This window comes from Rhipicephalus microplus, chromosome 7 (genome assembly GCF_043290135.1).
Source record: "Rhipicephalus microplus isolate Deutch F79 chromosome 7, USDA_Rmic, whole genome shotgun sequence".
Taxonomy (NCBI): domain Eukaryota; kingdom Metazoa; phylum Arthropoda; class Arachnida; order Ixodida; family Ixodidae; genus Rhipicephalus; species Rhipicephalus microplus.
In genome coordinates this window covers 24,270,745-24,281,289 of record NC_134706.1, presented here as the reverse complement: position 1 = coordinate 24,281,289, position 10,545 = coordinate 24,270,745, and positions in this window count along the sequence as shown.

Sequence of the window (10,545 nt, the reverse complement as noted above, 5' to 3'; positions counted from 1 at the left end):
GTCAATCTCCTCCTGTGATCTCTGTTCACTGGAACCATCACTGCCATCGCGCCACACAAAGGGTGATGTCGTCGGCGCAAAGGGTGTGATGAATTCCTTGGATGGTTTGAAGTTTTGAAGGAAGACCAATGAGGGCGAGATTAAACAACAAGAGAGAGATCACGGAATCCTGTGGGGTGCCCGCGCCTCCCATGGTTATTTCGGACGACCTGAGTGCTCTCACAGTGGTCGTAGCCGTTGTGCCCGTAAGAAATGCTCTTATAAAGTTCTACGTGCGAAGCCCCAAGTTAAGGGTATTTATCTGATTTAGAATGGTGCTGTGCGTGACACAGTAAAAAGCGTTCTTGAGATCTAGACCACGTATGCCCTTTGTGGAGCGTCCTGTACTGTCTATGATGTGATGCTTAAGCTGCGACACGACATCCTGCGTTGTAAGATGCCTGCGGAAGCCAATCATGGTGTGTGGGAAAAAATCATTGTCATCGAGGTAATTTGTCAGTCTAGCCAGAAAAGAGTGTCCCATCAATTCGCCTATGCAAGATGTTAGGAAGATGGGCCTAAGCTTGTCAGTATTCAGCGGTTTGCCTGGTTTCGGAATCAGAATCACCTTAGACTTTTTCCACTGTGGGGGCAAGATTCCGATGTTCCAGCAGTTATTAATGTAGTCTGTGATATGCGGGATCGACTGATCGTCTAAATGACGTATTATCTTCTTGATGTTGTATAGACCTGGTGCAGATTTGGTGTTAAGTTTTTGTAGGACAGCACGCATATCCGCTTTGGTGAATTCTTCGTCTAGAGTGGTGTTGACCTGGCCCATATAATCTGGATGCTGCTGAGTAGGAGCCCGAGAGATGTATTTGAGCTCTACTTCCCTAGGAAACTCCTCGTCGGTGCCCTTATTAGCATGGATTAGTTTGTTGATGGTTTGTCGTTGGGCGGTTTTGCTGTCTTCTGGATCGAGCAGGAACCGTAGAAAATGCCATGTTTTACTAAGACTTAGCTGCCTGTCCATCGCATCGCAGGTTTCGTCCCAGTGTTGCCGGCTTAGCTGTGTTGCATACATCTCTATCTCTGAGGTTTCTGTTGTGTTTCTATGTCTTCCAACTCTTTTGAAGCGATTGCTTTGCCTCCTACTGGTGGAGGAGCCAGCTATCGATCTCTTCGAGGTGTGCCTCGGTAAGTACGATTAGGGTGGCATTATTATTATACTTTTTAAGCGTGTGTATCCTGTCCTCTATGTCGCTGATGAGTTAAACCTGGTTCTCACGTGATTTGCGGGACTGGGTCCAGTCTACCAACTTTAGCTGTTTTCTCGTGGGTTTACGTGGGCCACATTGAACGTGTACCTCGATGATGTAGTGGTCGCCACCTAGGTCCTCTAGCATATTTTTCCAGGTAGCTGCTGATGTGTTTTTCGTGAACGTCAGATGAGGCGTTGTGTCTTTACTGGAGCTAGTGCCTGCACCTGTGCCTGTGCTAGTGTTGGTGATGAGAGTTAATTCCTCTTGCTGTGAGTCAAAACAGAGGGCTCTACCTTTAGGAAACACATAAGAGTATCCCCAGGCAATGTGTGGTGCGTTGAAGTCCCCCGCTATTAGGATGCAATTTCGGCCAGCGATGTTGAGGGTGAGTTTAAAGAGTGTGAGAAATCTGAGCTTTTGTTCAGGGTGGCTGTTTATGTTTAGTATAAATAGAGTTTCATGTCTCTTGCGTTGCGGAACGAGTTAAATAAATATATTGTCTATATTGGTAATTTCAGTGTCGTGTTGCGTGAATGTAAGGTTTAGGCTAAGTAGGGTGGTAACGATAGTCGTCTCCCCGTTGGCATGTCCGATCGAGTGATAGCCTGCCAATTTAGCAAGACAATGTGTCTGCTGCAATAAAATGATATTGGGCTTAACTTTACCTTTAACGTATTGGTGAAGATTTGCTTACTTATTCGCGTAGATTCTTCATTCCATTGCCAAATTGTGTAGGTGTGATTTCTAGCTATGATGAGACGCAGGGGGCAGGAATGTTGCCAGCTGTATCACACTGAATGCCGACGAGGAAGGTTGATTTGCAGTCGCCATTGGGTACAGTCCGCAAGGTGGCAGGGGGGTGACGCTAGCCTCCACAACGATGAGTCACTTTTGTATGTGTTCATTTTGTCGCTGGGTAACTTTAGCTATATTATCTGTGCGGTCAGTAAGGGCTGAGATCAGTCGGAATGAGTTTCTCATATACTCATTAATTTCTTTGACTGATTGCTGAATTTCCTTCAGGACTTTATTCTCGGGCGTCACGCATTTGGGTTTGTCTTCATTGGCCTGCGTTTCCGCTCTGCGTTTGGGAGGTAGAGGTGTTGTACATTCTTCCTTTTTTCAGTGGGTGTAACAGCTGAGAGCGGTGGCACTACTGGTGGAGCATGTTCCGTTCTTTTTTAATGGGGTAACTCCTCCTTGAGGATCCCATTTTCCTCTCCTAAAGTTGTCATTTTATGGTTGCATAGAGCTAACATCTGTTTTAGCTGTGCTGTTTCGGCCTCTAATTTATCAAGTTTGCCTTGAGAAGCGGCCTCCTCAGACCCCGAGCGCGCCCCCTTCACTACGTCTGCCCAGCCCAACTTGAAGGTTGCGCCAGGTCCAGGCGTATGGCTCCGGGATGTTGACTACGACCGGGAGCGGGGCCAGGAGCGAGACCGCCACCGAGAACGCGACCCAGATCTCGACCAGGCTTTGTTTCGGGGTTCTGGGTAGGAGTAGTGTCCCGCTGCTCGAGGCTGTTGTCGAAAGGCGTAGGCTTCGTCGGGTAGTCTTCATATTGTTGTTGTTGTGGCTCCCATTGCCGGCGCTTCACCAGATACGGCATCTTGAAACGGGCCCTGCGCGCCTTCTCGGCCGTCAGGTGGTGTCCGCCGCATAGTTGACAAATGGGCTTGCATTGGTGATCTTGTGGGTGGTTGGCCGTAGCACAGCCATGGCACACGTGGTATTTCGGGTTCGGGCATACATACGCGTGATGCCCTGGCGACCGCATTGATAACACGTTTCTATCTGCTTGCGGTAAAGGGAGCACCTCAATATTGCTCCACCGTATTGAATGTACGTTGGGACGCGAAGACCAGTGAACAGTGCGATCATCGTAACTGTGTCGCTGATGCGTTTCGCAGCGATGGCTGTGGGGTTCTTTATCGTAATCACATTAGCCGTAATATATCAGGCGGTATCTTCCAATGGGGTATCACGTATCACACCTTTAGACGTACCGTCTGGTGCTGCTTCGTATGTGCTGGTATTGTACGTCTTGTTGCCAAACACAATGCGAGAGATTTTCAGGTATCTATCAACATGCGCCTCGATGGGTGTGCTCACACCGACCATATTTTGCTGGAAATTTGGGCATGTTGTGCCCTCATCTTGGGCTTCTCTCGCAATTTCAGCGATGTGGTAAATGCTAGTCGCCAGTCGGTCGGCTCCTTGATCGTCAAGTTGAAGGTCACCTCTAGGTCGGATGATGATCTTGTAGTAGCCTCGGGGCAGTGGAGGCATCCGGCTTAATCTTATTATTCGACGCAGGCGTTGCTCACGCTGTTTCTTGCTGTTATTCCTTCGTTGAGAATCCACACCGGTTTCCAGGGATGGCCCGCGGGTAGACTTCTTTGATCCTATGGTACTTCATCCTGTACTTTTTTCGAAATCTTCACAGGAAATTGGTTCTCCCTCCACAGCGACCTCCATTTGTTCTCAGGAAGTCGGACGCGTCAAACACGCCGACCAGCGTTTCTTGGTGTCCGCAGAGCTAGGCCTAGGCAGCAGCGTGTCTGGCAGCTGCGCTGCCGGTGGCTTGGCAGGCGTTAGGCGTAGCTCTGCCGTCAGCGTGGTTGACGGAAATGTGTCGGTAAAGGTATCGAAATCGAAGTACCCACCTGGAACTTGGTGCTGGGTGATTTCTGATGACAAGCTGAATACGCGGGTACCGAAGTGTTGTGGGCTTCAAGGTGACTTCCGCTGTGAAACATTCGTTGAAGCCGGAGCCGACACAACGCGCGTCCACAGGCTCCGACGAGAGCAGCGTCTCCTTTACGTACAACGCTAAATTAGTTTTTTGTAAGTGCTGTCTGGTTATAGTGCTGGTATGAAATTCTGTTCCGGTATATGACACTCATGGCAACAAATACAGGCATTTGCTGCGGTCACAACATATACCTTAATTTCATTGACTGCGGCTGTCTGCATGGAAACGAAATGAGGTGGGGGCTGTCTGCATAATTATCTTCATCATCCGGTGACCATGGTTTTGTCTACGTGTCGATTTACCACTGAGCAGCTTGATGGTAACTTCATGCAATGTGTGCGCCACAAAATGCGCGTATGAAAAAATCAAACATGGTTCAAGTTGTTCAGGATGAGAGCTTTTAGCTGCGGCCGGGCTGCTGGCATGAAGCTTGCTTGGTACAACTCGATGAACGCACTTTCAGTAGCCGGCCTTTTTAAATACGAAGCATTTTTTCGCCTACTGCAGGAACTTTATCTATCTATCTATCTATCTATCTATCTATCTATCTATCTATCTATCTATCTATCTATCTATCTATCTATCTATCTATCTATCTATCTATCTATCTATCTATCTATCTATCTATCTATCTATCTATCTATCTATCTATCTATCTATCTATCTATCTATCTATCTATCTATCTATCTATCTATCTATCTATCTATCTATCTATCTATCTATCTATCTATCTATCTATCTATCTATCTATTGCCAGACTTGTGGCACACACTCACGGGAGGTATACGTGCCACAGGTGAAAAAAAGGTTATATCTATCTACCCAGGAACTGCAAGAACACACATGGGTATTTTTTACACTTGAGTTTAAAAAAAACTGAATTCAGCAGCGTTGACCTGACAAATGTGAAGAATAAATGTCAGAATCCGAGCAAGAATAGAGCCCAAGCATTCCGCTTGGCAATGAAGTATTCTACGGCAGAACCATGCCAGGTCTCGGGAATACTTTTGAAGAAGACCCTAATGGTCGTGAAACGTCAACTGTTCTTACAGAGGTTGCTCTCCTAATTTATTAAACATTACATATGTACTTCTGAAATACAGCCGTCACGTCGGGTTAACGTCCATTGTAGTTAGGTGTCATCCGCTGAAGTTGATTTATGTAGCAGTGCCCAAGGCTACCATGCTCGTGAGCAACAACGCTTCATATGAGTTTACAGCGTCTGGTGTTGTTATTATCCATGTTGCTGTTGAAATTTTCACACAACTGTAAAAAATAATTAAACAAAACACAATTGACTGTTGAACGTCTGCGCGGGCATTTGTACCTATCTTCCGCACCACTTTGTAATGCATTGCTCAATAAAAAATTACAACGCTGTCCCTTTGAATCCGCATGCTTCGCATTTTGTGGATTTTTATAATACGTGGAATCTGCCGAACTTCTACCTCCGAAAACTACATTATCGTGGGCGCTTCATGGTGGCGATGATAGTGGTGTACGTAACGAGGGAGGCTTGCAGAGTGCTAATTTTTAGGCCTAATTAAAAAGAAAGAGTGTTGCTGTATTCGTATTGTGCACGAAGTCGCATAATCACGCAGTTGCAGCTTTCACACGGGTTTCATGCAGAAAAAATTGCCCGCAGCTTCCCTCGGGGGAACACTGAGGAGGATGCGGACCATATAATTGGTTAACGGGTTGTTAAAGTGCAACTTACTTGGGTCGATGGCTAAATTGGTTAACGTGGTTGTGAAATGGGGTGTTAAATTGCGACTTACTTGGGTCGATGGCTAAATTGGTTAACGTGGTTGTAGGAGGGGGTGTTAAATGAGTGAACACGTACACACGTATGCGAAAGGGCGGCGCTGGTCGAAGGGACGTCGATCATTGTGTTTGTGGATTCGTTGGAATTCATTTCACCGCGACCTTGGACGTCGACGCGCCGTACAAACCAACCGACGAGCGGCAACTGAGCGAGCGAGCGCCGACCTTGAGTATACATGCAGCACGACGGCGCATGCACTGTCAGCTGTTGAATGTTCTCGAAGCGCGACGCCACATGCGCGTCCACTGGAGAATCAGGAGAATTGTAGATGTCGAACGCGGTGTGTAGAGGAGGAAGGGTGCACAGATGGTGGAGGAGTGAAGCGCGCGCGGTGTGGAGAGGAGGAAGGGATGCACAGATGGTGGAAGAGTGGGCGACGGCGCGACGGCGCATGCGCGCGCGTCAGCTGTCGAATGTTCGAGAAGCGGTGCGGACGGCGCACTACAAGGCGCGAGTATAAGATGCTCCGCATCTAATAAACAAAATCTTTGAATCTAGTTTTTTCAAAAAATGAAAGTGTACTCACGTGATAGATATTCGTTGGTTGTTTTATTAGTACTTCGGGTATTTCGGCCTTTGGTTAATTAGGTCATTTTGCTTCATTCCATGATATCAACAAACTTGTACTGTTTAAAAAAAACTATCTCTCGTGACCGCATAGGCAGCGTTGACCACACATATGTTGATATAGAAACAAATCTGGAATGGAGTTCGCCGAAATTATCGTGGCGGAGGATGACAATCGCCTACGGCAAAATTGAAAGGCAGCCGACTTGTGGATCGCTTGTAGATTAATGGGGATTGGTGTGACTTCCCTTTATTCATCCCTTGAAGCAGAAGAGCAGCCATCATCATTATTGAGCCTCCTCACGAGCTGACGCTTGGCATCCTGGCAGCGCTGACCACGCTTGTCTTTTTCTTTCTTCTTGAGTTCCAATAACGCCTTTCATCTGGCAAGACGTGTTCTTTGCTGGATGTGAGCCGCGCCGCAGCAGTAAGGCTGAGAGGTCCAACAGGGATGTTGCGTGTCACAGAAATAAATTAAAGCTGACGTTATAGGTATTCTACCAGCCTCATATGTTGACATGTTTGGTTGGTTTGTAATTGTAGTTGCGTAATGTGCTCAAAGGAAAGATGTTGACGGAGAAAACGCTAAACTTGATTACACCTCTTTTGCTCTAGATTTCGAAACTGTAACTTTTTAAACCCTGCCATCTGTTTTGTAAGTGTACCCTTCCAAGCAGGTTGTTTTCAACTGGTCATGCCGTCTACCTCTCGTATATCTTCAGGTGCATTCCTTTCTGGAAAATTTATTTCTGCCGAGGCATTTGAGTGTAGAACCATTATCAGTGATAAGTAACATTCACCAATGCACAGTGTCATGAATACCTTGATGTCCATAGTAATTTAGCAAACGATACATATTCGCAAAAAGCTCGCATTTAGTACGTGCTTAAAACAAAATTTAACTTCACGAGTTTCGTTCTAGGTCGACACATAATTGCTAAACTACTGCAAACATTTCTGTAGCACACCGGTAACAACAGTATTAGTCATACTTTAGCTAAGGCAGAATAAACAGTGGTACATATAAAGAGGTAGTGACTGTGACAGTTTTATAATTTTGTTTTTGAGAACTCTACGTATGAAACAGCTTACATAATTTGCAGACGTGAGTAACCCTCTGGTGACATTTCTTAATCGTACTATTGTCAGATGCAGCGCTTACCAAATCATACTCACAGCAGTCATCTCGTGAGCCTCTTGAAAATTTTAGACCATAGTATGTAATAGAATGCAGTAATACGCAATCTAATGAATCATTCGATGTGCACGCTCATGCATGGCTCAGCGCGCCCAAAGTAGGCGTAAGAAAGTAAATATTTCATAACGCTTTTGTCCGATTTGTTGCAGCTATCGTTATCATTATCGATGATCCGCTTCTGATAGGTATTGCCTTCGTTTGGAAACACTTCACGATTGCCTTCAGCTCTGCTTCACTTTCAGGGGTGAAGCTCCTTAAGTCTTGGGTCATGCGTTCTTGATGTATGTAGTTGTAGGTAGCCAGCTTTCGTATAGTTCTTAGAATGTCCGCTAGATGGCACTACTTGCATATGATCAATATATCATGAAGAGATGCCAGATGGCGGTATTTAGAGTGTGCACTAGATGTACTGATGGACGGATGGACGAACGAATGGACAGACATATGAACAGATGGACGGACAGACAGGGGCGTTTTTGTTTTTTTTTGCTGCTCCGCTTCATAAGATTCCAGTCATTCCTGCGCAACATGGGCGAGTTGAGAAGCTTCTTGCCGTCCTCTATCAGCATTAGGTGTTTCGCTCGCGCTGTGGTCTGGCACTGAAAGTTGGCGCAATACAGGGCGTAGTGTTGGCGCAGATAGAGGGTGGAACCGCTGTACTGGCAGTGCGACTTTGATAGCCCTTCCCGTCCTTGGTGTCATGTACGCTGTCGTCCTCTAAATTGATGAAGCGTCAAAATGGTCCGCGCACACCTGTACAAGCCAGCAGGCGTTTGACGAACATACGCGGACTCGCTTTTTAAAAGAATTAAATGCGCGTTGATTTGCATGAGCATGTTTGCAGCCCGCGTAGTCAAAACGAAGCTATGCAAGCTTCGGAAATATCTAAGTGAAAGCGCTACACGAGTTTGTTTTTTGTGCAGGTAAGCGTCTAAGAAATAAGAAATAAAAATACAGGAACGTGTGGTCAACGTGGTTCACGAAGCGGTGCTACCGACAGCTTTCAAAAATCAATGGAAGCAGGCGGTTGTGTATCGACAAAAAGCAACTGGTCCTCCCTGTTGCGAACGCAACTCTCTAGAACTTTCTTACTCTTAGCGTCAGCGATTTGTACGCACAGCGGTAACACAATCCCATAGGTCTTATCATACCGCCTATATCAGTGACGAGGACTGGAAAAGAAGAGCATCACGAATCCTTACCTTAGTGCATGAACTAGGCACGAAGTCCTTCCTAGAACTGGCACGTAGCCACTTGTTGAGAGTGGCATTTTCTCTAGGGATGAAAAAAAATGGATATCTTTTGCCGTCTGGTGGTTGCCAATGCACCCCGGTACGCTAAATTTATTCGGTATTTGGCACTTGAACATCAAGAAGTAAGCGACAAACGTACAACAACGTGCCACTGAGCACATGATACCACATGTGCTTCGCCGGCTGTGCTCGCTGCCTCTGCGGCTTCCCCCAAGTATCGGCCTTCCGGAACTGACATCACATTGCTGCGCGCAGGCCTGAAAAGTTTTCGGGGGGAGTCGGCCAGGATCGGAATAGTGAAAGAACAGCAGAGCGGGTGCTGTTGTCTTTTGCTCTTTAGGCGTCCTGTGTCTAGCGACGTTTGTCCCTGTCTTATCACGAAGTGTTCTGACTTTCCTTTGCAATGAAGACCTAATGTTGCCAGAAAACGGAAGGTGCTGCGATAGCGTCCTCTTAGCATGTCTTTCCCTAGTGCCTACGCCACGAGCCCTTCAGAGGCTGAAGGTTTAAATGCGGCCACAATGTTTGGGCCACAATAAGGGCATTTTATTTCTATGCATTTTCTTGGCATCAACCACCACTACGATATTTTTGACATTGTATATCGAAAATTCAAGCACACTTTCACCTTAGTTGAATCTAATGTCTCTTGAACAAATGCTACCAGTTACATGTAGCGCTTTCATCATCATCATAATCAACATCATCGTCGTCGTCGACGTCGTCATCGTCGTCAGCCTGGTTACACCCACTGAAGGGAAAGGCCCCTCTCTGATCCGCCAATCAACCCGCCCTTGTGCTTTCTGCTGCCGCGTTGCTTGCGAGCATATCAATGTTATCGACCCACCTAACTTTCTGTCTCCCCTTCATGCGTTTACCTTTTCTGGAAAGCCAGTCAGTTACCCTAATGGCCAGTGGCTATCGTGCCTACGCGCTATGTGCCTGGCCCATGTCCATTTTTTCCTGTTGCTTTCACTTACAATAGCCTTAACCTTGGTTTGTTCCCACAACCTCTCTGCTCTCTTCTTCTCTCTTAAGGTTACACCTTTCATTTTCCTTTCCATCACTCGCTGCGTCATCCACATGTTGGCATTGTTGGCCCTATTTGTAAGGCTCCTGGTTTCTGCTTCATAGGTAAGTACCGGCACGATGCAGCTGATAGATATCTTCCTCTTGAGGGATAGTGGCAGATCACCATTCATTATTTCGGAATGCTTGCCGAATGTGATCCACCCCATCCTTATATTTCTAGTTATTTCCCTCTCATGGTTTGGCTCCACCATTACTACCTGTCCCAAGTAGACATATTTCTTTACAACTTCCAATGTTTCATCACCTATCGTCAAGTGCTGTTTTCTCCTGAGGTTGTTGCGCATTACTTTAGTATTGGGCATTAAAAATTTCAGACCTACTCTTCAGCTTTCCGTGTCCAGTTTAGTAATCATGAGCGGTCATTCGTCCACTCAGTCACTTATCGAAGCCATCTCTTCAGCGACTCTCAGGTTACTAAGATACATGCCATGAACTCTTATCCATAACTCTTTCTAATCTAGGGCCCTCGAAACACCCTGTGAACGCGCGGTGAACAGCATTTGAGAGGTTGTGTCTTCCTGCCTTGCACCCTTCTTTATTGGCATTTTCTCGCTTTCTTTATCGAGAACTATGGTGGCTGTGGATCCACTGTAGATTCCTTCTAGTACGA